The following is a 27195-nucleotide window of genomic DNA, read 5'->3' as shown; positions in this document are numbered from 1 at the left end:
GCCCTTGTTAATCCATTTAATGATAAATAACGTTAACTTTTTTTTTTAAAGATTTTATTTATTTGAGAGAGAGAATGAGATAGAGAGAGAGCATGAGAGGGAGGAGGGTCAGAGGGAGAAGCAGACTCCCTGCCGAGCAGGGAGCCCGATGCGGGACTCGATCCCGGGACTCCAGGATCATGACCTGAGCCGAAGGCAGTCGCTTAACCAACTGAGCCACCCAGGCGCCCCAAAAGCATTTCTTTAAAGGTTCAGTAGAAGGTTCCAGGAGAAGGGAAGCCTTCATGCGTGGGGTTAATTCATGCAGGCAACAGAAGATGAAGGCTGTTGACAGGAGTAGCCTGCTCAGGCTTACTCCAGATGTGTGGCTCTTATGTCTGTTTGCATACTGATAATAAGCTAACATTTCCAGGGGTCAGGGGGTTGCCGGGCTACAACCCTCAGAATAAGTCATATGGCTTGGCACAGGGACGTGGCTGGGGGAGGCTAAAACAGTAATAGTAATGGCCAACACTTCGTTATTGATGATCATGAGCCGTTCCAAGTGCTTTAGAGCTTTGTTGCCTGGGACACATGGTCTGCCACCTGCTGCATCTGGGAGCACCCCAGAAATGCAGACCCTCAGGCCTCACCCCAGACCTAGCAAATGGAAAGTGCATTTTAGCAAGATCTCCAGGTCATTTATAAGCAGGTGAAAGTTTGCAACGTACTGCTTTCCATACAGGAACTCTTTACATTCTCACAGAAAGCCCTAGGAAGGAGCTGAGGTTATTCCTGTCTTATAGATGATGATGTTTGGGCACAGAGGGATTAAGTGCTTTGCCCAGGCTGGTAAGGGCTGAGCCAGCATTGACCTGAGGTCGTCTGTTGCAGAATCTGAGCTCTTAAGCATCCCTGCTCCTGGCAGGGGGGAGGGGGGAGGGAGTGACTTTGGTGTTACCCAGAGTTGGATTCATCTATCAGGTCCTTCTTCCTGGCTGTGTGAGTCCAGACAGGTTGCTTAACCTCTCTGGGCTGCTATTCCCCCATCAGTAAAGGAGGACACAAATAGCATGTACTTCACAGGGCGTTTGTGAGGCAAGATAAGAAAATGCACGTGAAGACTGAGCACTTAGTGTTCGTTACTGTTATGATCACTGTCAGTTTCACCGTCCTCCTTGTCATCGTCACTAGCATGATTTTCATCAACGTCAGACTGCCAGGAGGAGGACCCAGGTTCACAGGACCTGCAGGAACTCAGCCGAGAGTCACCTGGGTGGAGTCCCACGTTAGCGCCGACAGTGGCCTCGATGCGCTAACCCCAGAGCCAATTTCTTCAACCTCCCGGAGCCCCTGTGAGGTTGGTGCTCCTGAACTGTCCTCTTCCTGCCCGCCCCAAGTCGAGAGCCTCAACTAAATCTCTTCCTGGGATAGTTAACTCGAAGGCAGTGTTCTTCCCAAGTGGTGGTTGCCGTGGAAACAGGTGCCCCTCGGGGACCAGGACAACGCTGGCAGAGACTTGACTCCTCATCTCTTGGAAAATAATTGTCCAGTTTTTCCTGTGCTTGTTATTCTCAGGTGACGTGGGCCAAAAGGGCACACACTATAGGGCCCCCCACCCAATCCCGAGCACCGCCTCTGCTTTAGGGCTGTTGGAAGGAGCATGTCTTCTGGCTTGTGTTTGCATCTTTGCTGTTGGTGCCCATGGGCTGGGCTATGGGTGCACCGACTCTTTGAGGTCCATTTTATTTTTCTAGCCTTGCGTTTTCTTGCAGCTCCTTGCCAACGCTCTCTTATTTTCCGGGACTCCTCATGTGAACCCTGCCCCCCTTATTTAAAAGAAAGCCAGAATCTTCAAGGCTCTGTTTGCAGTGAAGGAAACTCTCAAGGAAGGAAGCCACCGCTGTCCAAATCACTGTTTCCTGAAATTTGTCCTCCCTGCAGGTGGGAGTGTTGTGTGTGGATTCCCACTGGTCCCACCACACCTCCCCCTTTGAGCGAGCCACAACCTTTCTAATCCATCCCTGTGTGTGTATGTGTGTGTGTGTGGACACCAATAACATTCCCTGGTTTTCCTTAGCACAGCCGAGAGGGCCAGAGATGTTAAAAAGAACCTCACAAAACAGCAAGGAAAAGCAAAAGAGAAACAAAGAAAAATAACAGAGAAATAAAAACAGCCCAGAACTCCGGGACAGGTGCTAGGCTCCAGTCCCAGAGTTCTGGTCCCTCCGGGCGGGCCCCTTCTGTGGGTCCTTTACCTTCCAAGGTCTGGCTTCCTCCCTCTGCTATGACCACCTCACAAGGAGCTGGTTACCTGTCCAGGTCTTGAAGCAAAGGCCAAGAAGTAAGGTTCTAACTCTGCTGTGCCCACCCCCACCCCCCGCCCAAAAGAAAGAGAACATTCTAGAATAGAGCAGGACGTAAGAGAAAATATTGCATCCAAGCCATCCCGGATCCAGAGTCACACTTATCCCTCTCAAATATTTCTATCGATGGGACTTACCTTTGTGGTTAGTCAGGATGAAAGAAGAGCCATTTGACTGTCATGACCGTCCTCACATCATCTAGACTCTTTTCTGCTTTGAAATCAGCCAGACTTCCATCCCTCTCTTTCTTTTCCTTCCTTTCTTGCCCCCATTTATCCACACAATAAATAGAGTTTCCGGGGGCCTGGGTGGCTCAGATCATGATCTCAGGGTCGTGGGATCGTGCTGAGCTCTGCGCTGGGCATGGAGCCTGCTTAAGATTCTCTCTCTCCCTCTGCCCCTCCCCACCTCTAAAAAAAAAAAAAAGAGAGAGAGAGTTTCAACTATGTGCAAAGTGCGTTGGTAGGGGGCACTGTTTTGAAAATGTCTGTTTAATTTTAACACATTTTTTTTGTTCCTAAAATATTTTAGGCTGAATCGCACTATACTTTGCAAAGAATGAAACAGCTCTATAATCCCTCTCTCCCTTTCTTGTCCATAACCTTCTGCAGCTCTGGACACGATGTGTTCACAGTCTGTGTGTATACACGCGCTCGTGTTTGCATAGCCATGAGTCCCAGAATGTGTGTGCCCGTGTGTGCTGTGTTTGGAATCCCCCTCTCTTATTTGTGTTTCGTTTTATGTCCACTGACCCAGATACTTTTTGGAGGTAGACTTTCCGAGGCTTTAGCAACTCAGCAGCCCACCCCCTCCCCAACCCCTGGGCCGTCACCTTGCAGGGCCGCTTACACAGTTCCTAGGGTCCCAGGAAAAGGAGCTGACCGGATGCCTAAGGAGGGTGGAGCACCCCTGTTTCTCATGATGCTAGCTCCAGAACAGGCCGTATGCCGTGGGGAGCCCTTTCTCAGCCAGGCAGATGGCATCCCTGCTTCTCCACAGAACCCTCCCCCAAACGGAGCCCCACTTAGGCCCACTTCCTCGCTCCCCTCACTGTTCTGGGGACTCTCTTCATCTTAAACAAAGCTTTTTGCCACCTTTTCCTTCCAAGCAGGAGCAGGAGGGGCTCTCAATTAAGCAACCGCCAGAAAACTGCCATTTGGCTCTGGGCCCCAGCAGCCTGCCTGGCTGCCCTGCATCCTTCTCCTTAACGGGTCTCCCAGGCGACATCCATCCCAGACATCGACGACGTGGACAGCAAAAGCCGCCTGGATGCCAGGAGCCAAGAGCCCACAGGATAATGAGAACCATGTGCTTTTATGGAGTGCCTCCCTTTCAAGGATCTCCAAGCACCTTTCAGACAATTAAGTGTTATTGCTGTAAATGGGGAAACTGAGGACTCAGTGAAGTCGAGCCTTTTCCTCCGAGACACGTGACTAATGACGTGAAGAACCCTGCCCACCTGCTTTTCCCCTTTGCAAGCCTTCCCAAAGAATGCAGTTTCCAAGCCGAGAAGCGAGGCTGTTGGAAAATCACGGAGCCCTTTTTCTTCCCCTCTCCTCCACTGCCCTTCTTCCGCCACCAGCCCATCCTCCTCCTCCCAAGGGTCTGCAAGCACTAAGCACCTAAGGGTCCTACCCTTGTGCAATCCCAGTGGAGAGCCGAGCTCCAGGAGACAGGGGCAGGAAGGTCATTGGAATAGGCGGAGGCCAGGCTGCCTTCGTCCCACTATTCGTTCCTACCCTTAGCTTAATCCATTCATCGTGTGTGTGTGTGTGTGTGTGTGCGCGCGCGTGCGCATGCTTGTACGTACAGACACATACAACATCTTCCGTGGGTCTGATCCTACGGGTGTGAGAGAAGACAACATACACCTGGCTTCTGCCCCGTGGAGCTGGCCACAACTCACGGGCTATTACAGTGACCACCTCCATCTGTACGGCGACAGAGCCAGAGGGAGGAGGTCTCATTTTTCTCTCTTATAAACCAAAGCACTTAATTACTACTACCACCTACAGGGAAGGTGTGAGCCAAAGGGCCAGCAAGATCCTGGAATTATAAAGAGCATTCCGTTGATGAAAAACATCTTACTTGGGACATGAAAGACCAGTATGGTGTTGATACATTTCCCCCCCACTCCGTAATGAGTCTACATAATCATGGTAATAAGAATCGAAAAAAATAGCTACTATTTATATATATATATTGAGTCATACTAGGTGTTGAGCTACATTCTAAACACTGTATACACATTATCCCATTTATTTCTCATACCAATTTTCTTTTTTTTAAGATTTTATTTTCTTTTTCTTTTTTTTTGTTAAAGATTTTATTTATTTATCTGACAGAGAAGGAGAGAGCACACAAGCAGAGGGAGAGGGAGAAGCAGGCTTCCCGCCGAGCAGGGAGCCCGATGCGGGACTCGATCCCAGGACCCTGGGATCACGACCCGAGCCGAAGGCAGACGCTTAATGACTGAGCCACCCAGGCAGCCCTATTTTTCTTTTTTGAGAAAGAGAGCATGAGTCGGGGAGCATGGCAGAGGGAGACGGAGAAGCAGACTTCCCACTAAGCAGGGAGCCCGATGCGGGACTCGATCCCAGGACCCTGAGATCACAACCTGAGCTGAAGTCAGATGCTTAACCAACTGAGCCACCCAGGTGCCCCTCTCATATCAATTTTCTGAGCCCGAAACTATTATCATTCCTTTATATAGATGAGAAGCCGAGGCACAGAAATGTTACAAAGTTCTCCCAGGTATTGTACTTGGGTGAACTTAGGACTCGATCTATCACAAATGCGTTCTGCAAGTCTGAGAAGTACCCAGCTTTCAGTAAAGAAAGGCAGGGTTAGGAGATTAGGTCCCTGTTTGAGGCACACAGCCTGCGAGGGGACATGAGTGGAGCCAAGGTTAGTTGTCCCCATAATCAGGGTTCTTTATACTGCTGTCCCCACTGGACATGCAGAACCTGTCCTTAGCCTACAGTCCACACAGTGCCTGGCAGTGCCTGGCACAATGTGGACCCACAATAGACATTCCATAAACACGTGCTCATTCTTCTTATGGTGCTAGTGGATCCTAAATTAAATAGTGATTTTAAATTCTGTTATCCATATTCCTGGGAGGAATAGCATGGGTAATTCAAAGGGGGGAGTGGTTGCTTAATCATGGATGCTTTGCTTTAAAAATGCATTTGTGTATCTATGGTTGAATATGGGTTTGCTGTTTATGGGATTCATGTCACTTCTTACAAAAAAATGAGGATATGGGGTGACAGTCTGACTCAGGAGAAGCTGGGAGTCCCTGTATCAGTCCCTCCTCAGTGTCTCCCTGTTTCCAGCTCTCACGGGGGATAGAGGCATCATCTCATACATTGAAGTCAGAGACTGGCCATCCTGGCTGTCCTTGGCTTGTGAAGGGCTTTTGTTTGACTTCTCACTGGGTGAATCTGCCAAGTAATTTCCTTCCTCCCTCCCTCCCCTCCTCCCTCCTTCCCCTCCTTCCCCTCCTTCCTTTCTTCCTCCCTTCCTTCCTCCCTTCCTCCCTTCCTCCCCTCCTCCTCCTCCCTCCCTCCCTTCCTTCCTTCCTCCCTCCCTCCCTTCTTCCTTCCTTCTTTCTTTCTTTCTTTCTTTCTTTCTTTCTTTCTTTCTTTCTTTCTTTCTTTCTTTCTTTCTTTCTTTCTTCTTTCTTTCTTTCTTTCTTTCTTTCCTTTCTTCTTTCTTCTTTCTTCTTTCTTTTTCTCTCTCTCTCTCTTTCTCTCTCTTTCCCTTTCTCTCTTTCTTCCTTTCTTTGGAATTTATCATCCTTGTCAACATTAAAAAAATTAGGAGATTTTTGTCTGGATTTCTGGCTTCTCCTGAAAAATTCTAATATCTGGCAATATAAGCCCCACATTTGCACTTGATGGGTAGCTGGAGCTAATTAATGAAAGGCTTCTCTCCTAGACGGTCCTGTGCCCTCCACGAGGTCTCAGTCTTCACCATACCATGTCATCTCCTTGACACCAAGGCTGAGTGTCAGTTGCCCCCAATTCTTGTCCTGTGCAGTTATTTCCCTGACTTCCAGCCAGCAACACTGTCATGTTACAGATCCAGCAGCCGTTATAGATGATGGGAACCCCCCGGGGTGAACAGAAGAGCACAGGAGTTGTCACTCCAGCCCATCCCCGTGGTCTGCCTGCTTTGTGTCTTGTCTCTGACACGAGGCACCAGTCAATGACGCATGAGATGGAATGGCTCTGCCCCTAATGTCAAGCCCGGAGAACTTGCTGGCTTCTCTTGAGTCACCCAGGGAGAGGCAAATATTAATCTTGAAAACTAACTGCCACAGGAATCCAGCCCTTCCATTTTCAAACTTTTCAACTAAAATAACACCCTTTCAGGACGCCTGGGTGGCTCAGTTGGTGAAGGGTCAGCCTTCGGCTCAGGTCATGAACCTGGGGTCCTGAGATCGAGCCCTGCATCAGGCTCCCTGCTCAGCGGGATAAAATCTTTTTAAAAATAAATAAATAAAAATTAAAGATTCCTTTAAAAAAAAGATAACATCTGTTCTGTTAAACCACTCTGTCGTGAGCCAGTAGTCCGCATCCAGATAATGGACTTTAGCCTGAGCAGTGCTGCTTTTTCTACTCTGGTGTGCTTGCTACCTGACTTACTCCTTTCTGTGAGCACAGCAATCGACGTTTTATTGCAGAGGAGAATGCTATCTTCATCCCATGCTGGTGGTGTGTAAATGGAATCATTGGTGCCACTGTCAAAGGAGCCAGAGGATAAGGCTGCCAAAGACTGGAGAGCACTCTGTCTTGCCAAAATGGCCACAAGTCAGCAGATTGGTTGTGTTGAGACCCTGACACACGTTTCTGCCAATTTGGCAGAAATTGGCTGTTTCTGTGGTGGTTGTGGGAGGTTGAACTAGTGTTCCCAACTCTTCATTCTCAGAAGAGATCTTCTATCTCCATGCCCCTTTTCCTGTGACTTTGCAGTAGCTTCCACTAGAGTCCGTTAGAGTATACATCTCCACCCATCTTTGGACCTGACCATGCAGTTTACTTTGATAACTAACTGAGGGTTGAAGAAGTTAGCAAATTTCCACTGGCCCTTTTGAGCATCTGCTCTCTTTAGTGAGGAAAATAGACCCCAGGAAGCTGTTGCTCCTTAAGCTTGGGTCTTGGGATGAAAATACAAATCCAGATGTAGCATAGCCTAGCTGAGCCCAGCTTAGATCAGCTAAGCCACAGCCAAACTTCAAACCGTGAACTTGAAACAAATATTTGTTGCTGCAAACCACTGAGATTTAGTTGGTCACAACATCTCACAGGAAACAAAACAAAACAAAACAAAAAACAACAACCAAACACCTGGATAATACAGCTAGTAAATGGGGAAAAAAGGAGATTGCTTGTCTACTTTGCCGATTATTGAGAATTTTGATTATGCCATACAGTGTGTTGCTACAATTTTATCATTTACTCCATAAATGGCACTTTTACTAAATTTTTAAAAAAAGACTTAGTCATTTAGAGAGATAGAGCATGCAAGCGAGCTGGGGTAGAGGGGCAGAGGGAGAGGGACAAAGAGAATCTCAAGCAGACTCTGCGCTGAGCATGAAGCCCGATGCGGGGCTCAATCTCACACCCTGAGATCAAGACCTGAGCTGAAACCAAGAGTTGACGTCTAACCGACTGAGCCACCCAGGCGCCCCGCTAAGATTTTATTTTGTTTTCCCACTTTCAGTCTGTTACTGTGATGGTACATGCAAGTCAGATTCATTGTGTTCTCCATTAAACTGACACACATCTTCTGTAATAAGTGAAGATATCCCCCTCAGTGGAATCGCTTGATGGGAACCACAAGTTTACCAGATACTGTGAAGAAAGACAAGGAAGTGTGGTACCTAAAGAAAGAGTGTGTTGAAGAGGCATTTTGTAATTTGTCAAGAATAAATCAAGCACCTTATTTTTCTAACTAAAAAACCCTAAGTGTTTCAAACTATCTAACTTCACCAGCTCTGCTTTTCAGTCTACCTAATTCCATCAGCTTCTGTTATCTTCATTCCATGGGCAGCCTTGAGAATGAGTCCCAGTGGTCCTCTTATCTCTTCATTTACAGTCATCTTGTCGGGGTCACAGATAAGTACCCAACTCATTAGGCACTGACCCCTACTGGAGTAATCACCATAAACCACCATGAGATTTTCCCAGTTCAATTGATGTGTAAACTATTTAAGGACAAGATGAAATGAACAGGAAAGATTTTCTGGTTTAGTTTAATTGCTTCTCAGGTGGCCTGTCATTTACCAAGCTCTGCTACAAGTATGAACCAGAACTACCCTAGTGAAACTAATATAAAAGACCCAAGTACTTCGGGGACTACGGCTTGATTCAACACATCCCAGGGAACCTGCATTGCCAGATTGAAAGAGAGACTTTCTCAAGTCAACTTGGTGTGCTGGTGGTGGTCCTTCTCTTCTTTGCAGGTGTATGACTCAAAATTGCGCTGTCTTGAAATTTAATGAGCAGATTCTGTTGTCCACAAATTCCTTGCTCTTTCAACTATAAAAAAATGATGGCTATGTCAAACATGAGTCAAGTTGTCTCTATTAGGGATGTCTTCATTGGGATGCATTTGAGGGCATCAAGTAAAAAAATGCTAAAAATTCGCAATAAAAATACAGCAGGGTGGATGAAACAAGATTGGCAGAAATCTGTTGGTTGCTGAGGCAACATGGTGCTTCACTGAACTGTTGCCTCTGCTTTTGTGTGTGTTTGAAATTTTTCATAATAAAAATGAGAAATTTGTAAGTCTGCCGTCGTATCAAGTCCGATTTGAGCTCAAATCTTATTTTGGGACTTGCTTTGTGTCTCTATGGGACTTTTCTTCTTAAATGTAAAAATGGCTGTCAGGAGACCGCAGTTCAACCAAACACATTGGACCCTGGTCTTGTTCAGCTTTCACGATTTTGGTCAAGCCATGGAAACCACCAGCTCTGGATTTTCAAGGTCTGACTGTCAAATACGCTCCCGTGAAATTCGCTTGCCTTTTAGTCTTCTTTCTTGTCATCTTCCAATAACCTCCTTTTCTTGCCTTGGGTGTGGGTGGAATCCAATAGCAACAGTGCTCTGGGGTTGTGTAGAATGAAGGCTCTACCTTTGTTCCACAGCAATCTACCCTTGCCTGCCCAGGCTTTGCCTGGGAGGAAGTTCCTGGGGCCCAGAACCTGAATCCACAGCTCTGCCCAGCTCTTGACCAGCCCAGACTAGGACGTGTTGTGCCTTAGGAAGTGGATATAAGTAACAGGAGTGGTCTTGCCATCTTTGTTTGTGTATCTAGTATAACTGGGTTGGGGAACTGGGAACCTGTGAAGCTGCATCCATCCATAGCCCTCAAAATTTTTGCCCAGATCATGTCAGCTGGCTTCCATATTAGATCTGGTTGAGAATGGAACTGTGGTCTTATTCCCAGCCATCTTTGTGGGGTTTCTGATACAATACTTGCTTTTTGCCACCTCCCTCTCCAGGAACAAGGGTTTAGAGCCCAGATGCTCAAATAGGGAACAGGGCTCCTCAGTCTTGCTCTTGTCCCACCCATTGAATTGGAACCCCTTGGCCATGAAGTCTGAATTTACTGCATCTCCTTGAACAACATACTTTGGATTTTGGCCACACCATCAAGAACCAGACTTTTGGTAGGTTAAATCTTGTTGCACTGGCCTCACTTGTCCCATGGCCAGGTTCCTGAATGATGGCAATGCCTTTCTCTTGTTCTCATGAGCACAGCTGAAACAGGGTACTGTTTTTATACAGGACTTTTAAGAAAAGCACAAGTGAAAATACGTTTAAAGTTCAAAACACAGGGGTGCCTTGGGTGGCTCAGTCAGTTATGCATCTGACTTTTGATTTCAGCTCAGGTCATGATTAACACTCTCTCTCTCCCTCCCCTCTGCCCCTCCCTACCTCACTCACACTCTGTCTCTCTAAAAAAAGAAAAATATTCAAAAAACAAGAGTGACACCTTTAAGGTCCAAATTTTTGACCCTAAAACAGCTCATTTGCTTATGTGGGGTTTTTTTTAATTATTATTATTTGCTTCTTTGGTTTGTATGTCTAAGTCAGGGGGCACATCTATACTGAGGACATCTAGACTTGATGACACAGAGCTTTTATAGTTTCCAGAGTGCTTGCCAACAGTGAGGTCATCTGCCACAGCCACACTGGGAAAAGCAAAGGCTTTGGATTTGGGCAGACAAGGATCTAAATCCTTTGCCAGAATTTTCTAGCTTTGTGGCCTTCACCAGATTACTTAACCTCTCTGGGCCGCAATTTCTTCATCTGAAGAACAGAGATAACTAACAAGTGTTGACAAGGGTGTGGAGAAAAGAGAACCCTTGTATCTTGTTGATGGGAATATAAATTGGTACAGTTACTGTGGAAAACAGTATGAAGGTTCCTCAGAAATTTAAAACTAGAACTACCCTCTGGTCCAGCAATTCCACTTCTGGGTATTTATATGAAGAAGATGAAAACACTAACTTGAAAAGATATCTACACCCCAGTGTTCACTGCAGCATTATTCATGATAGCCAAGATATGGATGCAATAACCTAAGATTCCAGTGAAGGATGAATGGATAAAGAAAATGTAAAATACACACTTACACACACACACACACAGAGGAATATTATTCAGCCATAAAAAGAATGGAATCCTTCTATTTGAGACAACATGGATGGACCTTGACAGCATTATGCTAAGCGAAATAAGTCAGAGAAACACAAATACTGTGTGATCTCATTTATATGTGTAATCTAAGAAAACAAAACAAATGGATGAAAACCAAAGACTAGATGGGTGGTTTGTTGGTGGTGAGGGGAGGGAAAATGGGTGAAGGGGCTCTAGTTACAAACTTCCAGTTATAAAATAAGTAAGTTATGGGGATGTCCTGTACAGCTAGATGACTCTAGTTGGTAATAGTGGTATTGCATGTTTAAAAGTTGCTGCGAGTATATCTTTTTTTTTAAGATTTACTTATTGATTTGAGAGAGAGTGCGTGAGTGAGCAGGAGGTGGAGAGGGTCAGAGAGAGAATCTTAAGCAGACTCTCCGCTGAGTGCAGACATGGGGCTCGATCTCACGACCCTGAGCTCATGACCTGAGCAGAAACCAAGAGTTGGCACTTAATGGACTGTGCCACCCAGACGCCCCACTGAGAGTATATCTTAAAAGTCCTCATCACAAGAAAAATGAAAAAAAAAAAAACCTTTTGCAACTATGTTCAGTGACATGTTAAACAGACTTATCGTGGTGATCATTTTGCAATGCGTACAAATAGCAAATCATGATACTGTACATCTGAAACTAATATAATATCTCAATACACCTCAAAAAATAAAATTTTAAAGAATGAAAAATAGGGATAACACTATCTACTTGGTAAGGTCGACATGAGGATTGTTAGCTCAATTGTATGTAAAATGCATCTCATAGTGCCTGGCAAATTATATAGTCTCATTGAGTGGTGGCTGTGTTTCCTCCTCTTCCTCCCTTGGGTTCAGAAGGGCCCTGGATGTTCAGATCAAATAGGTCAGGCAGGGAGTGATCCAAAGTGTGGATGGCCTCACACTGCCCCGGTGCCCATCAGCCTGGAAGAAGGAGTCCAGAGCCCAAGGGCTATCCTCTTCTCCATCGTGGAAAGTGTCAAGGTCTATTTCTTCATAAGAAAATAGTCTAAGCTTTTGTGTTTCATAGATAGGCTTCGGGGGGTTCATTGAACCTGAAAATGCATGGGGTGTTTCTCATGTGCCTCTGTGCATTTTTCTGGAAAGATAGTCCATAGCTTTTATCAGATGCTCAAATGAGTCTATTTTCATTCATTCATTCAACAACTACTTTTTGAGTGTTTATTATGGTCTTGGCGTATAAAGTAGAGCAGTGAATAAAACAGGACAAAATGCCTGCCTTTGTGGAGTCTAATTTCCAGTGGACCTGCTCATTTTTAAGAATCACTGATCTAAGCAAACCAAGAAGCCTGTGGAATGGGATTTTAATTTGCCAATAGCTCTCTTTTGGTTGCACTGAATTATAGACTCCAAACATCTGTCCGACTGGGTCAGATATGTTTTCCACAGCTCTGTATATTTAATACTGTGGACACCCAGGGAAAGGATTAATGAAAATTTACTGATTTTATTCAATGCCAGCAAATTTCCTCTGAGCACCCCACTGTGGAACTGCAGGAACAAAGGAAGGTATTAAACATGTGGTCAAGCAAAAAACAAATAACAAAACAAACAAACGGAAGACGCTGGTGTTTGGGGATCAGAGGGGCCTGTGTTCGATCTTCAGCTTCATAACTATGAAAGATTGGATGAGATGCACAAATTCTTTGATAAATGGCATTATCTGGAATCAGAGATGCTAATCTTGCAGGGCTGTTGTGCATATTTCTTAATTTTCTTTTTTTAATTTAAATTAAAAAATATTGGTTTCTGGAGTGGAATTCAGTTATGTATTAAATAACAGGGCTGGCCGTCAGGAAATGTTAATTCTCTGTATCTAAGACAATGATTCCTGTAATGTTAGAATCATGGGCCATCAATGTTGAGCACATGCACACACACACACACACACATACACACACGTGTGTTTTTGATACTGACAAAAACTTGATAAACTTTAACTTTTTTCCAAGTACAGGATTTACAAAACACAAATAAGCTACAGTGAAAGCACATACACAGCTATTGATTACTTTCTTTAATAAAGGAATTTTAAAAACAAAACAGTATGGGGTTCCTGGGTGGCTCAGTCGGTTGGGCGTCCGCCTTCGGCTCAGGTCATGATCTTGGGGTCCTGGGATCGAGCCCTGCATCGGGCTCTGCACTCAGCGGGGAGCCTGCTTCTGCTTCTCCCTCTCCCCCTCCCCCTTCTTGTGCTCTCTCTCTCAAATAAATTCTTTAAAAATAAATAAATAAAAACAGTAAAAGAGTTTTAATCTCAGCATAAAAGTTCTTGAAATTTTTACTTAAGAACTAATATATTAAAAACTCAATGTGCTAAAAGTTGCATATCTATATATATAACAATATAATGTTCAGTTACATTATATGCAACTTTTAGCACATTGTTTTTAATAAAAAATTAAAAAATAAAATATATATATAACAGTACACTGATATATGTGACAATATATAATAACAGAAACTTATAAAGTTAAAAACTCAATATATTTTCTTTCTTTCCTCATTTTACTTGCAAGCGTGGTCATGCACTTGCTTCATCTCTGATGCTCAGGACTCTGTAGGACGGGCAGCAAAGGGCTTTAGCTGCATTTTTCCAGAGCAGAGCCAAGACTGGGTGCGGGGGCAGTGGCTGGTTCCAGCCCCCTCTCTCTCTTTATTTTTATTTTTTTTAAGATTTTTTTTTTAATTTATTTTTTGACAGAGGAACACAAGCAGGGGGAGTGGGCAGAGGGAAAAGCAGGCTCCCCACGGAGCAGGGAGCGCGACGCGGGGCTCGATCCCAGGACCCTGGGATCATAAGTGAAGGCAGAGCTCAATGACTGAGCCACCCAGGCGCTCCCCAGCCCCCTCTCTCTTTCCAGCTTTGCCATGAGTCCTGGAAAACGGACCTGCAATCCTTAGGCACTAATCCTGTCATTCGTCTGGGTCATCGGGAGGGAGGTTTCAGCTCAAAGTAAGGCAGTACTTTGTAGACAGACAAAGCTGAGCCTCCTTGTGACTGTCGATGCCTCGTAGCAGAAGCCGGAGGGCCACTTGAGAATATCTGCTCCCCCTTTGCAGAAGCACCTTCAAAGCCTTGAGGCTCAGACCTGCCAGTCCCTCCTTTTTCCCTGGAAAAAAAGATTACCAAGCCCTTCAGTTGAACTCACATTCCATGGTGAATTAGGAGAGAGGTTGGAATTTGGAATCACAGAATCCTGGATTAGAATCCAGCTGAATCTGCATTTATATGAACAGAGTGTTTACGCTCTCCCAGCCATCTGTACTTGTAAAATGGGGACAGTCATGTAAACCTCTCAGCGTGGTGAGTGTTAAGGAAGGTAACTTGTATATGTAAGTTTCCCGATGTCCTTCTCCCAGGGTCGCCGTATGCAGGTTTTGCCTTGCCCAAGGGTACCATTCCAGGGGGCAAATGGGGATGGCAGTCCAGCCAGTGCTCAGATCCTGAGTCTTGTGCTCTGATAGGGGCTGCAGCTGGGGGTGGAGAAGTGCCTTGCAGTGATTCGTGCACTTGGACTGGACACCCCTTGTCTTAGGGGGTGTCCTGAATGCCATAAGTAGGCCCTGCCTTCTTTCCTATCCTCTCTTTTTGATCAGTTCCTCTTCAATGAACATGCGGCGTAAAATCTACTCTACTGAGCCACTCACAGGGCTCCAGGGGTTGCTTGGCCCCCATGGACTAGACAGCACCTGCTTCTAAGCAAATGAGAGGAGCAAGATTTCTTGTTACCTCCGGGGCCTTGACGAGGATTGGTTCTGTCTCCAAATGAAATACTCTTTAAATTGCCCTTAAATTGGATTGCTTGTCTCAGTTAAGTGGAATCCTCTGGACTATAAATCTGACTTGAGAGAGCTCAGTTTGACTAAGATGCTACAAAAGGTTTACCAAAATGTAAAGCATTCGTCTATGGAAAAACAGTTATGGCCCCCAATCCTTCTTACTGATGGTGCGAGCGTCCTCCTTTTCGGATAGCACATTGTTTTTAATAAAAAAATTAAAATTGCGCACACGCACGCACATACACACGCACACACACGCACACGCACACCTGGGGTGCAGTGGCTGGGGTCTCGTGTTGCAGGGATTCCATATAGATTAGGTATTGTTTATTGATGAATGATAAGCAAGTTATCAAGTGCAGTGATTTTTAGCACATTTCACTTGCTGTTTCTAGAAGGCCAGATCCTTCCAAGCCAGCCACTGATCAGGGTTCAGCTTGCTATTCGTAGCTGGCTCTCCATTCCACGTCCCTCTGTGTCCACTACCCTTCTGTGACATGGGTAGAAGGCTACCCAACCTGTGGGAACTATAAGTCCGGTTCCAATCTCAAAGGCAGATTATCCACTCTCCCAAAGCTCAGTGTGCAAAAGAAAGAAGGCTCCTCATGGAGTGATTTCCCAAGGCTGGGTCCGGCGAGTACCTAATCATGACGAAGGGCTGAGAGGACCAAAACGCGGAGTGAATGGACGAGGAACTTGCAAGATTGCATCACTCTAGTGAAGTGAACGCTGTGTAGGTGTTACAAGGTCTGTGAGCAGCAGGGCGGTGGGGGGGGAGCCCCGGGACAGGGAGACCGGTAGTGACATGCAGACCTAGTAGGGGCAGGTGGGGCTGTTTGCAGAGGTGAAGGGGTAGGGGGCGCTCTGCAGGGGAGCCCAAACCAAAAGAGACAGGAACCCACACTGATAAAATTAGTTACCAGGAGGGTAACAATAACACAATCACAGCAATGGTAGCTCACGTTTATGCATATTATATAATATGCATATGTATATTACAATATATTGCCTCATTTAATTTGCTCAAAAAAATCCTTTGAGGTAGGAGGTAGGCACAATTATTATCCGCCAGCTAAGGGCACGTAGCCACTGCAACTAACGAAGTTGGGATCACAACGAAGCTCATTAAGCATGATTGTATGTGGTGGCCTTCAGAGACACTAAGCGGAAAGTGGAACTGGAGGTTGGGAGGATTAGGGTTTCTAACCCAGTGGCGGGGAGCAGAGCACCCAGGGGGGCCCCTCCTCCCCCTGCACCTGCTAAGGTACTGTAGCTCTGAGGGGGCCAAGAGGAGACAAGGGTACACACGGTTAGAAAGGATGCCAGGGAGCCCCACACTCTCCTCCTTCTTCAAGTTAGAACAACTTCCAGAATTTTTTTGTAAAGGTTTTATTTATTTGTGGGGGGGTGGGCAGAGGGAGAAGCAGGCCTCCCGCGGAGCAGGGAGCCCGACGCAGGGCTCGATCCCAGGACCCTGGGATCATGCCCTGAGCCGAAGGCGGACACCCAACGACTGAGCCACCCAGGCGCCCCTGGGCTTTGGGTTTTAACTCAGAGAAGGGAAGAGACTTTTCTGGCTCCCTGTGATGTTGTCTAGGGTGAGAGGAAACACACGAACAGAAGGAGAATGAAGTTGGGGGACAGGCTGAAGAGAGGAGCAGCCTGCAGAGAGGCAGGCCCAAAGAAGTGTGTCCTTATTGCACACCAGTGCACTTTCTGCTTCTTGGCATGTTTGGGAGACCAAGATCAAACACGCAAAGGGGTTTGCCTTCCACTGTCCGAGTCAGAAGGCCGTGGCCAACTCTGATGACGTTGCAAAATGTTGGGGCTCTTTACACTGCAAGACAAGTCTCGTAGACAATAGTGTGGCCCTTTGTATTTTAAGTGTGTATGAATATTAAGCTTCTGGTCATCTCCTAAGAGGCCCTGGAGTAAGAAAGAACTGGTTTGCTAAATCATAGTTGTCCTCGGGAACTGTGTCTTGCATGGCCTGAGCAGGGGCTTTCAGAGATGGCAAGAGAAGAAGCTGGGTCGCCATTGGCTTCAGGCTACCAACCTCCAGAGGGCCACTGTCCCACTTAGAGTGCACCTCACAGCCTCCATGGGTGGTCTTTCCCCACTTATTCTTAGAGCAGGCATTGATACTTGTTCTAATTTCCACTGGGGCCAATTCGACTGGTAGGGCCTTAAGGAGAGTCAGAGAAGGGAAGAGAGAGAAACCCTCTCAGATCCAGACCAGGATGGGTCAGCCAGGGGCTGGATGGAGAAGGGCAGTTTGCTTTGGAAAGTAACAAAGGGAGATTCAGGATGAGTTCGTTCAAGGTACGTGCGTCAAACCCTGAGATTGGCAAATACTATGGACAAAAGCAAGAAGAGAATGTATAGCTGAGAATAGGAGAAAAAGCCCAAGTCAGGTACAGGGTATGAACAGAAGGAAGTAAATCCAAGGCCAGAGCGTGAATGGCTGGCCCGGAAGATCCAATGGTTCAATGGGTGAGTCACTCCGTCACATATATTCCTGCCTCTGGGGTCACAGCCTTGCTCCTCCAGGCAGAGAGTCAATAGCAGATCCTTAGGACAATAGAGAAGCAGAAGGAAAATTCTAGAAGTAAATACTACAGTTATCACTCATTTTGAAAAAACAGTTGGAGAGCCAGGAATGTCACTTCCCTGCTCTGTCCCCCCAGTGTCACCAGGCAGCCAGGACTCAGGCTGCAGGAGTCAAAGAGCTAGCAGAGATCTATTTGGGAAGGGACACCGGTGATTGCTTTTTCCATGTAGCTCAGGATCCTGGACTACCATCATGCCCCAAGCCCTCCATGTCCCCTCCTCAGAGTGCCCCCCACCCCCGGCAGTCTCCCAGCACTCTGCAAAGATCAAGGGACAGAAATGAGGTGAGGGCAGTCCTCGCTGAGGCTGCGGGGAGGTTTGACTGACATCGTGCTTGCCACATTAAAGGAGAAGATTTTTAATGGCATGAAAATGTCTTTAATCACAGGAGCTAAACTGTGCTCAGTGCAGGTTCAAGGTGATAGAGATGCTCTTGTTCTACAACTGCATTTTCATCTCACTTAGATTAATTCATATTTTAATTGCTTCTCTCCCTGATTGAAGTGCGGAAGGGAGCGCTTTGATTCCTTTGATCTCACGGTTCTCCCCATAAGGCCAAGGTCAGGCAGGGGCGCTGGGGCAGAGTGGGAGGATTTCGGAGAAGGCCCCGGAGGCAGGCCCCGCCTTGTGAGCAGTGGCAGTCTCCAGGGGGAGGAAAGTTTTGTGGCTGGGGGTGGGGGGATGGGATGGGGGTGTGGCTGGCCCCTGCAGGCTAGAAGAAATCCGGTGAAGTCGCCAAGCTAACCAGTTCACTCAGCACAACGTCCTGCATGTACCCTGGGGTTCAGAACCCGGCTTGGGTTCGTCTTCAGGCCACGACGTTAATAAGAATGTTGCTCATACTATAAGTCACCTGGCAGGGTCCCCAGGTCTTCCAGCAGTGACGCGTCACCTGGCCCTGTGGCGCGAAAATGCAAAACGCCCCTCCTGCAATATCTCTGAGATCCTGAAGGGGCCCCTCTTCCCGTCCCTGCTCACATCTCAGCGCAGTGGCTATTCCTTTCTCTCTGCCCAGAGGTAACCAACTGGCGGTGCATGCCCTGTCTCCCCAGCAGGTAAAAAAAAACCCTGGCGAAGTGGGTATCAGAGAAGATGCTTCTTAGAAGTACCCAGGCCCTTCCCACCAGCAGGGATCCCTCACAGGCTAGACGCTCCCCTGGTTCAACAACCACGTGCCTGTCCAGGTGACTGTTTCTTGTCTTCTTTACAACTGTGTTAGCCTCTCAAGGTGGCTGGAACAAAGTCCCACGGACTGGGGGTCTTCAACAACAGAAATGTATTGTCTCTGGAAGTCCAAGATCAAGTTGTTGGCAGGGCCATGCCCGCTCTAAAACCCGCAAGGGAGAATCCCTCCTTGCCTCCGTCCAGCTTCTGGTGGTGGCCTCAGTCTTTGGTGTCTCTCTTTGGCTTGCCGCCGTCACTCCAATCTCTGCTCTGTTGTCCCGTGGTGCTCCACGGTGTGTCTCCTCTGGCTTCCCAGAACCATCTTTCCTCTGTGTGTGTCTGTGTGCCCCCATTTCCTGTCTTGCCAGGACACCAGTCATTGGATGAGGACCCACCCTAATCCAGTATCGCTGTGTTTTAACGAGTACATCTGCAAAGACCCTGTTTCCAAAATCAGGGCACATTCATCTGTACTGGGGGGTTAGTACAGATGAATGGGGGCACAACATTCCCTCATTTCTGGAAACCTGAAATCCCTCTCTCCTCATCGGGCTGAGAAGTTCAGGTTTGTAGGTCTGTGTTCCAAGCCTTTGAGCTAAGTGGAGTATGTGATGGGGGCAGGGGGGAGATAAATGAGGACAGGTGGGGAAACACAGGAGATATCTTCCCCGTTGACATCCAAAAAGGCACCAAAGTCTTTGCCCAAACAAAATCACTTCTCTCCCTAGGATGGGAGTCTTTTAAAATACATTTATTTTCCCACTTATCAATAGTCATTACTTCTTAAATTGGCACCCGCCATGGGGCAGACATTTTTCTTTTTCTTAACTCTTGTATTTGTCACCACGATGCTGGAAATGGGATGTTATTACTTTCTTTTCAAAGATAAGGGGCTGAGGCTACGGGACATCTAGCATCATGCAGCTGGTAAGTGGAACTCACTGCTCTTTGGTCCCAGAGCCAATCCCTGTAGGGTGCAGTGGATTCTAGCTCCTCACCCTTCTGCTGACCTTGTCCTCTACCCCCGCCCACCCCCATCCTCATCCCTGGGCATTGCAGTGACTGCTTCTGTTGGCTTCCTGTGGTTGCTGTACCAAATCAGCACAACCTGGGTGGTTTAAGGCAAAGCACATTTATTCTCTCAGTTCTGGAGGACAAATTCCGAAATCAGTGTCCCTGTGCCAAAATCAAGATGTCGGCAGGGCTGCACTCCCACTGGAGCCTCCAAGGAAGGATCAGCCCCTTGCCTCTTCGAGCATTGCTAGCATTCCTTGGCTTGTGATCACATTGTTCTGATCTCTGCCTCTGTGGTCCCTTGACCTTCCCCTCTTCATGTGTGCGTCCAATCTCTCTGCTTCCCTCTTGCAAGGATACATATGATCACATTTAGGGCTCACCCAGATCATCCAAGAATAGCTCCCCATCTGAGGCTCTTCAGCTTACTCATATCTGCAAAGATTATTTTGCCATATAAGGAAACACCCATGGGTTCTGGGGATCGAGACGTGGACCGAGCTTGGGGGACCATGATTTCAGCTACCCCCCCTCCCTTCCCTGACTGCCCTCCCTTTGGCTTGTGGCTTACAGGCACTGGGTTCCTTGCCCTCCCGGCTCCTTCCCGGAGTGAGAAGTGGGCAGGGAGGAGGAAGGGAGAGGTTCTTGAGTGTGGCCTGCACCACAAAGAGGCAACTGGGAGCTCTCTCTGTCTGGGTTTTATAAAATGGTTGTAATAATGCTTGTTTGAAAAAGGGCTGGAGATCATGTCCTGAGGATGAACATGCGGGCTGTTTTGGATGGTGGATAGCTGCTGTGAGCCTCCAAGATCTCATAAAATGGAGGTTTTGCAGAGCCGAGATGAGGAAATTATTGTCCTACTGGGGAAAAGCATTCTTCAGAGTGGGAAGGGGGAGGGAGGATGCCTGTGCGCGGACCAATGACAAGGCTCCAGAGTACATCTGCGACCTCAGGACAGGGAAGTGGCACCTCCCCACATGCCACCTTACGGATGACAGTCATCATTGCAGATCGGTCACAAGGGCCTGGGGTGAGAAATCCCCAAACATTCATCAAGCTTTTCCGCAATAATACCTGATGTTGAAACGTTTCTGTCACTGGCTGTTTTAAACCTGTTTATCCTACGCTGATTTCATCCACAGTGGTCTCAAAGCATAATGCTTTTTTGCTTTAGACATTTGGGGACAGGTGGCACCCTAGGCCAACAGCCCCAAGGTCAATGTCAGTTCTCTAAGATGAGGCTCTGGAGGAAAGAATGCCTTTGGGGTTCTTGGTTTGGGATAATGAATGGCTGTTAGTTAGTGCTCAGCGCAGCTGCCTAAGTGCTCTGTAGGTGTGATCTTAGCCAAATGAGGTGGGCTGGGTGTGCTTGGCTTCAGCTAAGAAAACCATAAATAAATAAACGGTTGTGAAGGGCTTTCATGGGAGAGACAGGCGTGTCCCTGCTCTTCTGAGTCCTTGAGAATATTCACTAGGAATGGGTGAGCATGTAATTTTTGATCCACGCTGTGATGCTTTTGAAAGTAGAGGAGATGTTACTCAGTTAAGTTGGAATCCCAGGCGTCTGTCCGGTCTGCGTCTGTTTACTGTCTGGGAGGAACTTGCGCTTCCACACGGCCGGCCTAGGGCGATGCTGTGAAGTCAATTTGCTGACATTATTCCCTCCCCTCGCGATCTGTCCTCCTCCGCCTGGTATTCTGGAAGCCATCCTTCCGGAGCTTGATGGCAACTGTTTCCCACATCTTATTTTACAATCAAGGAAGCAAAGACTCTAGAAAAAAGGTGACTCTGGGTACCAGGATGACAGGAGATGAGGTTAGAACATGTCTCCTCTCTCCAGAGGAGAAAATAGGGAGGAGATAATAGGTACTCTTCGTGGCCGGGACTGGCCAGGGTCCAGCACTGCCATCCCCGCTGAGCCCAGCTCCGTTCAGAGACACTGCTTTTCTCTTCTGGCCTCCAGTCCTTGGCGCTCCGTGAGATGGCGATGGGCATCTGATGAATTCACAAACGCTCTTATAACATCACCCTTTGGGAGGATGATGCGCATTTTTATAAGGGGCTTCTGTAGAGTGTCTCCATGCGAAGGAATGGATCTTGCATGTTGACATTTCACCTACTGGTGGCAGATTTAGTAAGGAAAACTTCAGATATGGGAGGATTTGGTGGTGGGGGGGCACGCACATGGGTCACTTCTATTATTCTTGTGCAGAAGGAAAGAGCAAGAGAGAACCTAAAAGTGTATCTATGGTGGGGAGAGGGAGAAAGAGAAGGGTATGGGAATCAGGAAAGATGGAGGGAAAGAAAGAGAGACGAGACTGGAAGGGAAGATAAGAAAATAAGAGAAGGGAAGGGGGGAAAGAGGGGAGGGAGAGGGGCAAGAGGAGAAGGAGGAAGGAGCAGGAGAGAAGGGGAGGGGGTGGGGAGGAGGTTCTTTAGTCAGAACAAGGATGCAGGAAAAGGAACAAACAAAGCAGACACTTCCTGCCCTGGTTCGAATTACCATGCACATCAGGTCTGTCTACCAAGAAGACGAGGGGGCTATAAAGCATCCAAAAACGTTTATTTGGGGTCTTAGGGCTCAGCAATCGCAGAGACACAGAGTGGACCAAAATTGCAAGTATGCTCTGAACTCCAGGTGGAGAGTATAGGCTTATAAAGACAAAACCCACACGGTTGCTTAACTTGTTTTGAAAGAATTATGATTGGTTCTGGAAGAGTTAAACTGATCATGGAATACACAATTGGCTATTTAGCTAATGGATGTTACCTGCTCCCTATTTCAGTCCAAAGTAGGAGACGTGTTCCGGGAGGTGATGGACTTACAGTTGACTGGTTGCATTGACAAAAGTCAAAAGTTGAAACGAGAGGGGCATCAGCCTGACTTCCTCAATGCCTGCCCCCACCACCCTATTCTAAACGACTTTTAACAATGCTTACTTCACTTTGGAATCTCCCTTCGCAGGTCCCACCAACAGAAAACAAAACCAAAGTAACAAAAAACCAGAACAGATCCTTCCACAACCCAAGAGAACCAAAAACGACAAAGATTGTCCATGAGCTCTTCCTATGTGTTCCAGACTCACAACTGAACAAGCTTATCTCTGACTTTTACATGTGTGACGTCTGAGGATACTTCGTGATGTTTGCAGATCTGACAATCCCGTCAGAAAACCATGTTCCACTGCGAATGACTAATTGCAAAATGAGTAATTCTGTGGCGTGTTACTTTAAATAACTATTACGTTTCTGAGATGATAAGCCAGAAGTTATTTGCAAATTAACTTCTTAATGCTTGTCTCTGAGTCTTCCTTTCAAAGTGAGAATCCACCCAACTTCATTCCATGCCCAAATAGAAGATCTATTTCTGGTGATTTTTCTCTAATCCTGTCCCAAAGATGAAAGATCCAGAAGGTCAAAAAGCCTCAGTGTCTTGCAAGCTCATCCCCTCATTTCTGCCTTTACAGCTAATTTTCCTTCAGTTCTATTGTTCTTTTATATCATTTCTCAGATTCAACCTCAATTTCCTGTTTCCCTTGCCCTCCTTCTGTTCTATGTCTTCATACCAACCCCCCAATTTCTCAGTGAATAATAATCTTTATTTTGATCTCCCTTATGATGGCTCAAACAGTCTTCCCTGTGACCTGACCTCCTGCCAAGATAACATTCCTACAGTATGATTTTTATCCTGTCATCACTTCGACTCTCAGAAATTGCTGCCTGGAGGAGGCAGACCAAACATCACGATGGTTGCCAGGCCTTCCTGAACCGACCTGACCTTGACTTTGGGAAGGATGTCTCCCTTCCCACAAGTCCAACTTCACAAACAAATTGGGACTCCCCTGGTAATTCTCTTCAGCCTCTTCCTCTCTGTTTTGTATCCTTTGGCCACTTGTGTTCCTGATTCCTCTTTTTCCTCCCATCATTACTCCTCAACCAGTGCTACTCAAGGTGTGGGCTAGCATCTGCATCCCTTGGGAGTTGGTTAGAAGTGAGATGCATGGGTCCCGTTCCGGACACATGAAATCAGAGTCCCCAGGTCCAGGGACCTGTACTTTATCCAGCTTGCCAGGTAATTCTTAATGCACATGGATATTTGAAATACACTGTTCCAGGGCGCCTGGGTGGCTCAGTTGGTTAAGCGACTGCCTTCGGCTCAGGTCATGATCCTGGAGTCCCAGGATCGAGTCCCTCATCGGGCTACCTGCTCCGTGGGGAGTCTGCTTCTCCCTCTCCCACTCCCCACTCTTGTGCTCTCTCTCTCACTCTCTCTCTCAAATAAATAAATAAAATCTTTTAAAAAAAAAAGAAAAAGAAATACACTGTTCTAGACCACAATGTCTCCCAACATTCTGTGGCAGGGATGGGATCTGCTGAAGTTAAATTATTAATTAATTGATTAATTATTTTGTGGCAAAGTTGTGTCTAGAATCCAGTGCTCCTAAATGCCCTTACTTTGCTTAATCACCTTGACTCTCTCATTGCCCTGTAAACACTGAGTCGGGAAAGTGGAGGAAGTGGTCTGTTTCTAAAGTGAACCCTCATAAAGAGTCACTATCCTACCAGCTACACAGCCCAGTGTGGCCCTGCCCAGTGGACAGTTACCTGGTCTCCTGTACCCCAGCATACTATTCACCATCCTTGACATGTTGGTGCTATCAAAAGGCATACTATTTACCTTTAAGATCCAAGGGCAGAGACGCCTGAATGTGGAACCAGCAGGGACACTGGTGAATTCAGAAAAATCTACCTGAGCCTTTATGTAATGACAGGTCTACTCATGGGTATGTCTACACTACATACTCTTTAATTTCTACCCACGTCTAGCTTCATGTTCCCTGTTCTGGATGCACTTTGGATTCTCATTTGGTACCAAGTTCTTGCCCTCAGATGGAACTCAGATTTCTTATTCCTAGTTTAATGCCTTTTAGTTTGGATCACAATTCTCTATGGAAGTCAGCCAAAATTGACCTGCTAGGGTTCTCCACACTAGCCAGTAACTTCCTAGGATTCCATGTGTCCTGATTCTATTCCTTATCTCAACTAGCCCTGGTACATGGACAAGACAATGACAGGCCTCGGGGTTACCACTAAGATGCAAGGAGATTTCTACTTGCAGAGGTCAATCACTGCCATGTTTCTTGCTCGCTTCCCAAACTCCTATCTGGATGCATTGGGTCCTCCAATCCATCATGGCCATTTTTCTGTTCTACCTCTTCTGTGTTCACCTCCTTCCTGGCCCAGTTTAGATTCCATGCTCCATCCTTATCTTCCCTCCCTTGTACACATCCTTAACTACCCCACATCTCTCTCCCACCATCCTAACTGCCCCCAACTCAAATTTTAACCTCTCCCCTGAGCCAAGCTGCTGAACATGGCTGAGAAAACCATCCTACAGGGTGGACAGCACTCTCTTTAAATTTATGACTACAATTCTCAAGTGGAAACTCAGGTCCTCCCAGGGGTCCTGTTACATTTTTAGGGTCTATTCTCTCACACCTCCTCACTTCATACTCTCTGCTCCTCAGACTGGTCTGACTCCATAATTCCCTGAGAAAACAGAGGTTGTGGGAGAACCACCCACTACCCTCCTTTGGCATCATATAATCTACTTGCATGGCTGCATTTTACACCCATTCTCTACATTTCCTCTTTAGAGCAGATGAAATGGTCTTGCATGTATCCAAGATGAATGTCACTGCTTGAACATCCTCCCCCGCACCAAAATGATCGTGTTCTCATGGTCATCGGCTTCTCCCTCTCTCCAGAGCCATTACTTTGAGCTTATGATGATATCCTCACAGTTCACATCTTTTAAAAAGGTGCCCTCCCTGGGATCTGCATTCTCCTTCCACTACCACCCCGCTCCCTGTTATAGCCAAGTTCCTCACGATGGTGTCTCCACCTGCCGCCTCCACTTATGTGTCTCATGGTCTCTCTTCAACTCACAACCATCAGGTTTTTATCTTTGCCACCCATGGGGACTGCTCTTGCCAAAGTCAGCAACAATCTTCATTCTGCCAGATCCGCTGGTCACTTCTCTTTGCTCGTTGGACTTAAGGCTTCAGGGGCCTGTTCACACAGTTACTCACACCTTCTGGGGTGCAGGGTCATTACACTGTCCTGGTTCTCCCCCAACATCAGTGTGGCTCCTTGACGCTCTCAGCTTCAGCTTTGCAACTATACCCTCCCCTCCTAAAACCCAAAGACTTTGGTCTTCTGGAAGTTGCCCTGGGGGTCACAGGAATATCATCGCAACGTTGCCAGTTGGCATTATGCATTTCTTTAATGGAGATGTAATTAACATATAAAAATGTATCAGTTTCATGTCTACAACATAATGATTCAATATTTGGATACACTGCAAAATGATTAGCACAGTAAGTCTAGTTAATATCCATCAGCAACATAGTTATAAATTTTTTTTCTTATAATGAGAACTCATAAGACCTTTGAAGACTGACTCTCTTAGCAACTTTCAAATATAAAATATAGCATTATTGATGATAGACACTATGCTGTACATTACACCCCCGGAACATATTTATTTTATAATTGGAAGTTTGTACCTGTTGACCCCCCACACACCCATTTCACCCCCCTACCCCCCAACTCCGCCTCCATCTCTGGCAACAACTCATCTGTTGCCACTCAATCCATATCCATGAGTCCTCTTTGTTTTTTCAGATTCCACATGTAAGTGAGATTATATGTGTGTTTCTCTGTCCATGTTGTTGCAAATGGCAGGACAAGTCAAGACAGTATGGTGGGTAAGGACACAGTCTTTAAAACCAAACTTTGTCTCTCTCTCTCTCTCTTTTTTTTTTTAAGGTTTTATTTATTCATTTGATAGAGAGAGACACAGCGAGAGAGGGAACACAAGCAGGGGGAGTGGGAGAGGGAGAAGCAGGCTTCCCGCCGAGCAGGGAGCCCGATGCGGGGCTTGATCCCAGGACCCCGGGATCATGACCTGAGCCGAAGGCAGACGCTTAATGACTGAGCCACCAGGCTCCCCCCGTCTTTGTCTCTTACCTCAAGTTTTAGGGTCTTTCTGCACTGCTCTCAGATCTGTGGCTCATGCCCTCACTTGATTATGGTCTCTGCTCAAAGGTCATCTTCCCAGAATCCTGTCCTGGTGGCTCCACGCAGATCAGCACCCTTTGCTCCATGCCTCTCTCGGTCTCTCTCATTACCTGCTTTACTGTCTTCACACCAGTGTCACTACATCATAGTACATAGCTGGTCTCCCCCTGCTCCTGGAATGTAAGGTCCCTAAGGGCAGGGACACTGGTTTGCTCACGTTGCATCTCTATGCCCACCATGGCGGCCGTCGGAGGTAGGCATGCCTATGGTCCCACTTACCTTCAGGTCGACAGACACAGAATTCGGAATGCATTCCCTGTGTCTTTCTCCTCCTTCCACGTCCCAAGGCCTGGCACAAGCTCAATCAATATTAACTGTATTATATATATATTTGTATATACTATTGTGTATAAATACACACATATACACACATATGTATTCACATATATACACATACACACATACA

This window comes from Mirounga leonina, unplaced genomic scaffold (genome assembly GCF_011800145.1).
Source record: "Mirounga leonina isolate KUSES-001 unplaced genomic scaffold, KU_Mleo_1.0 Mir_454, whole genome shotgun sequence".
Classification (NCBI taxonomy): Eukaryota; Metazoa; Chordata; class Mammalia; order Carnivora; family Phocidae; genus Mirounga; species Mirounga leonina.
Note: the sequence above shows the minus strand (reverse complement) of the source record.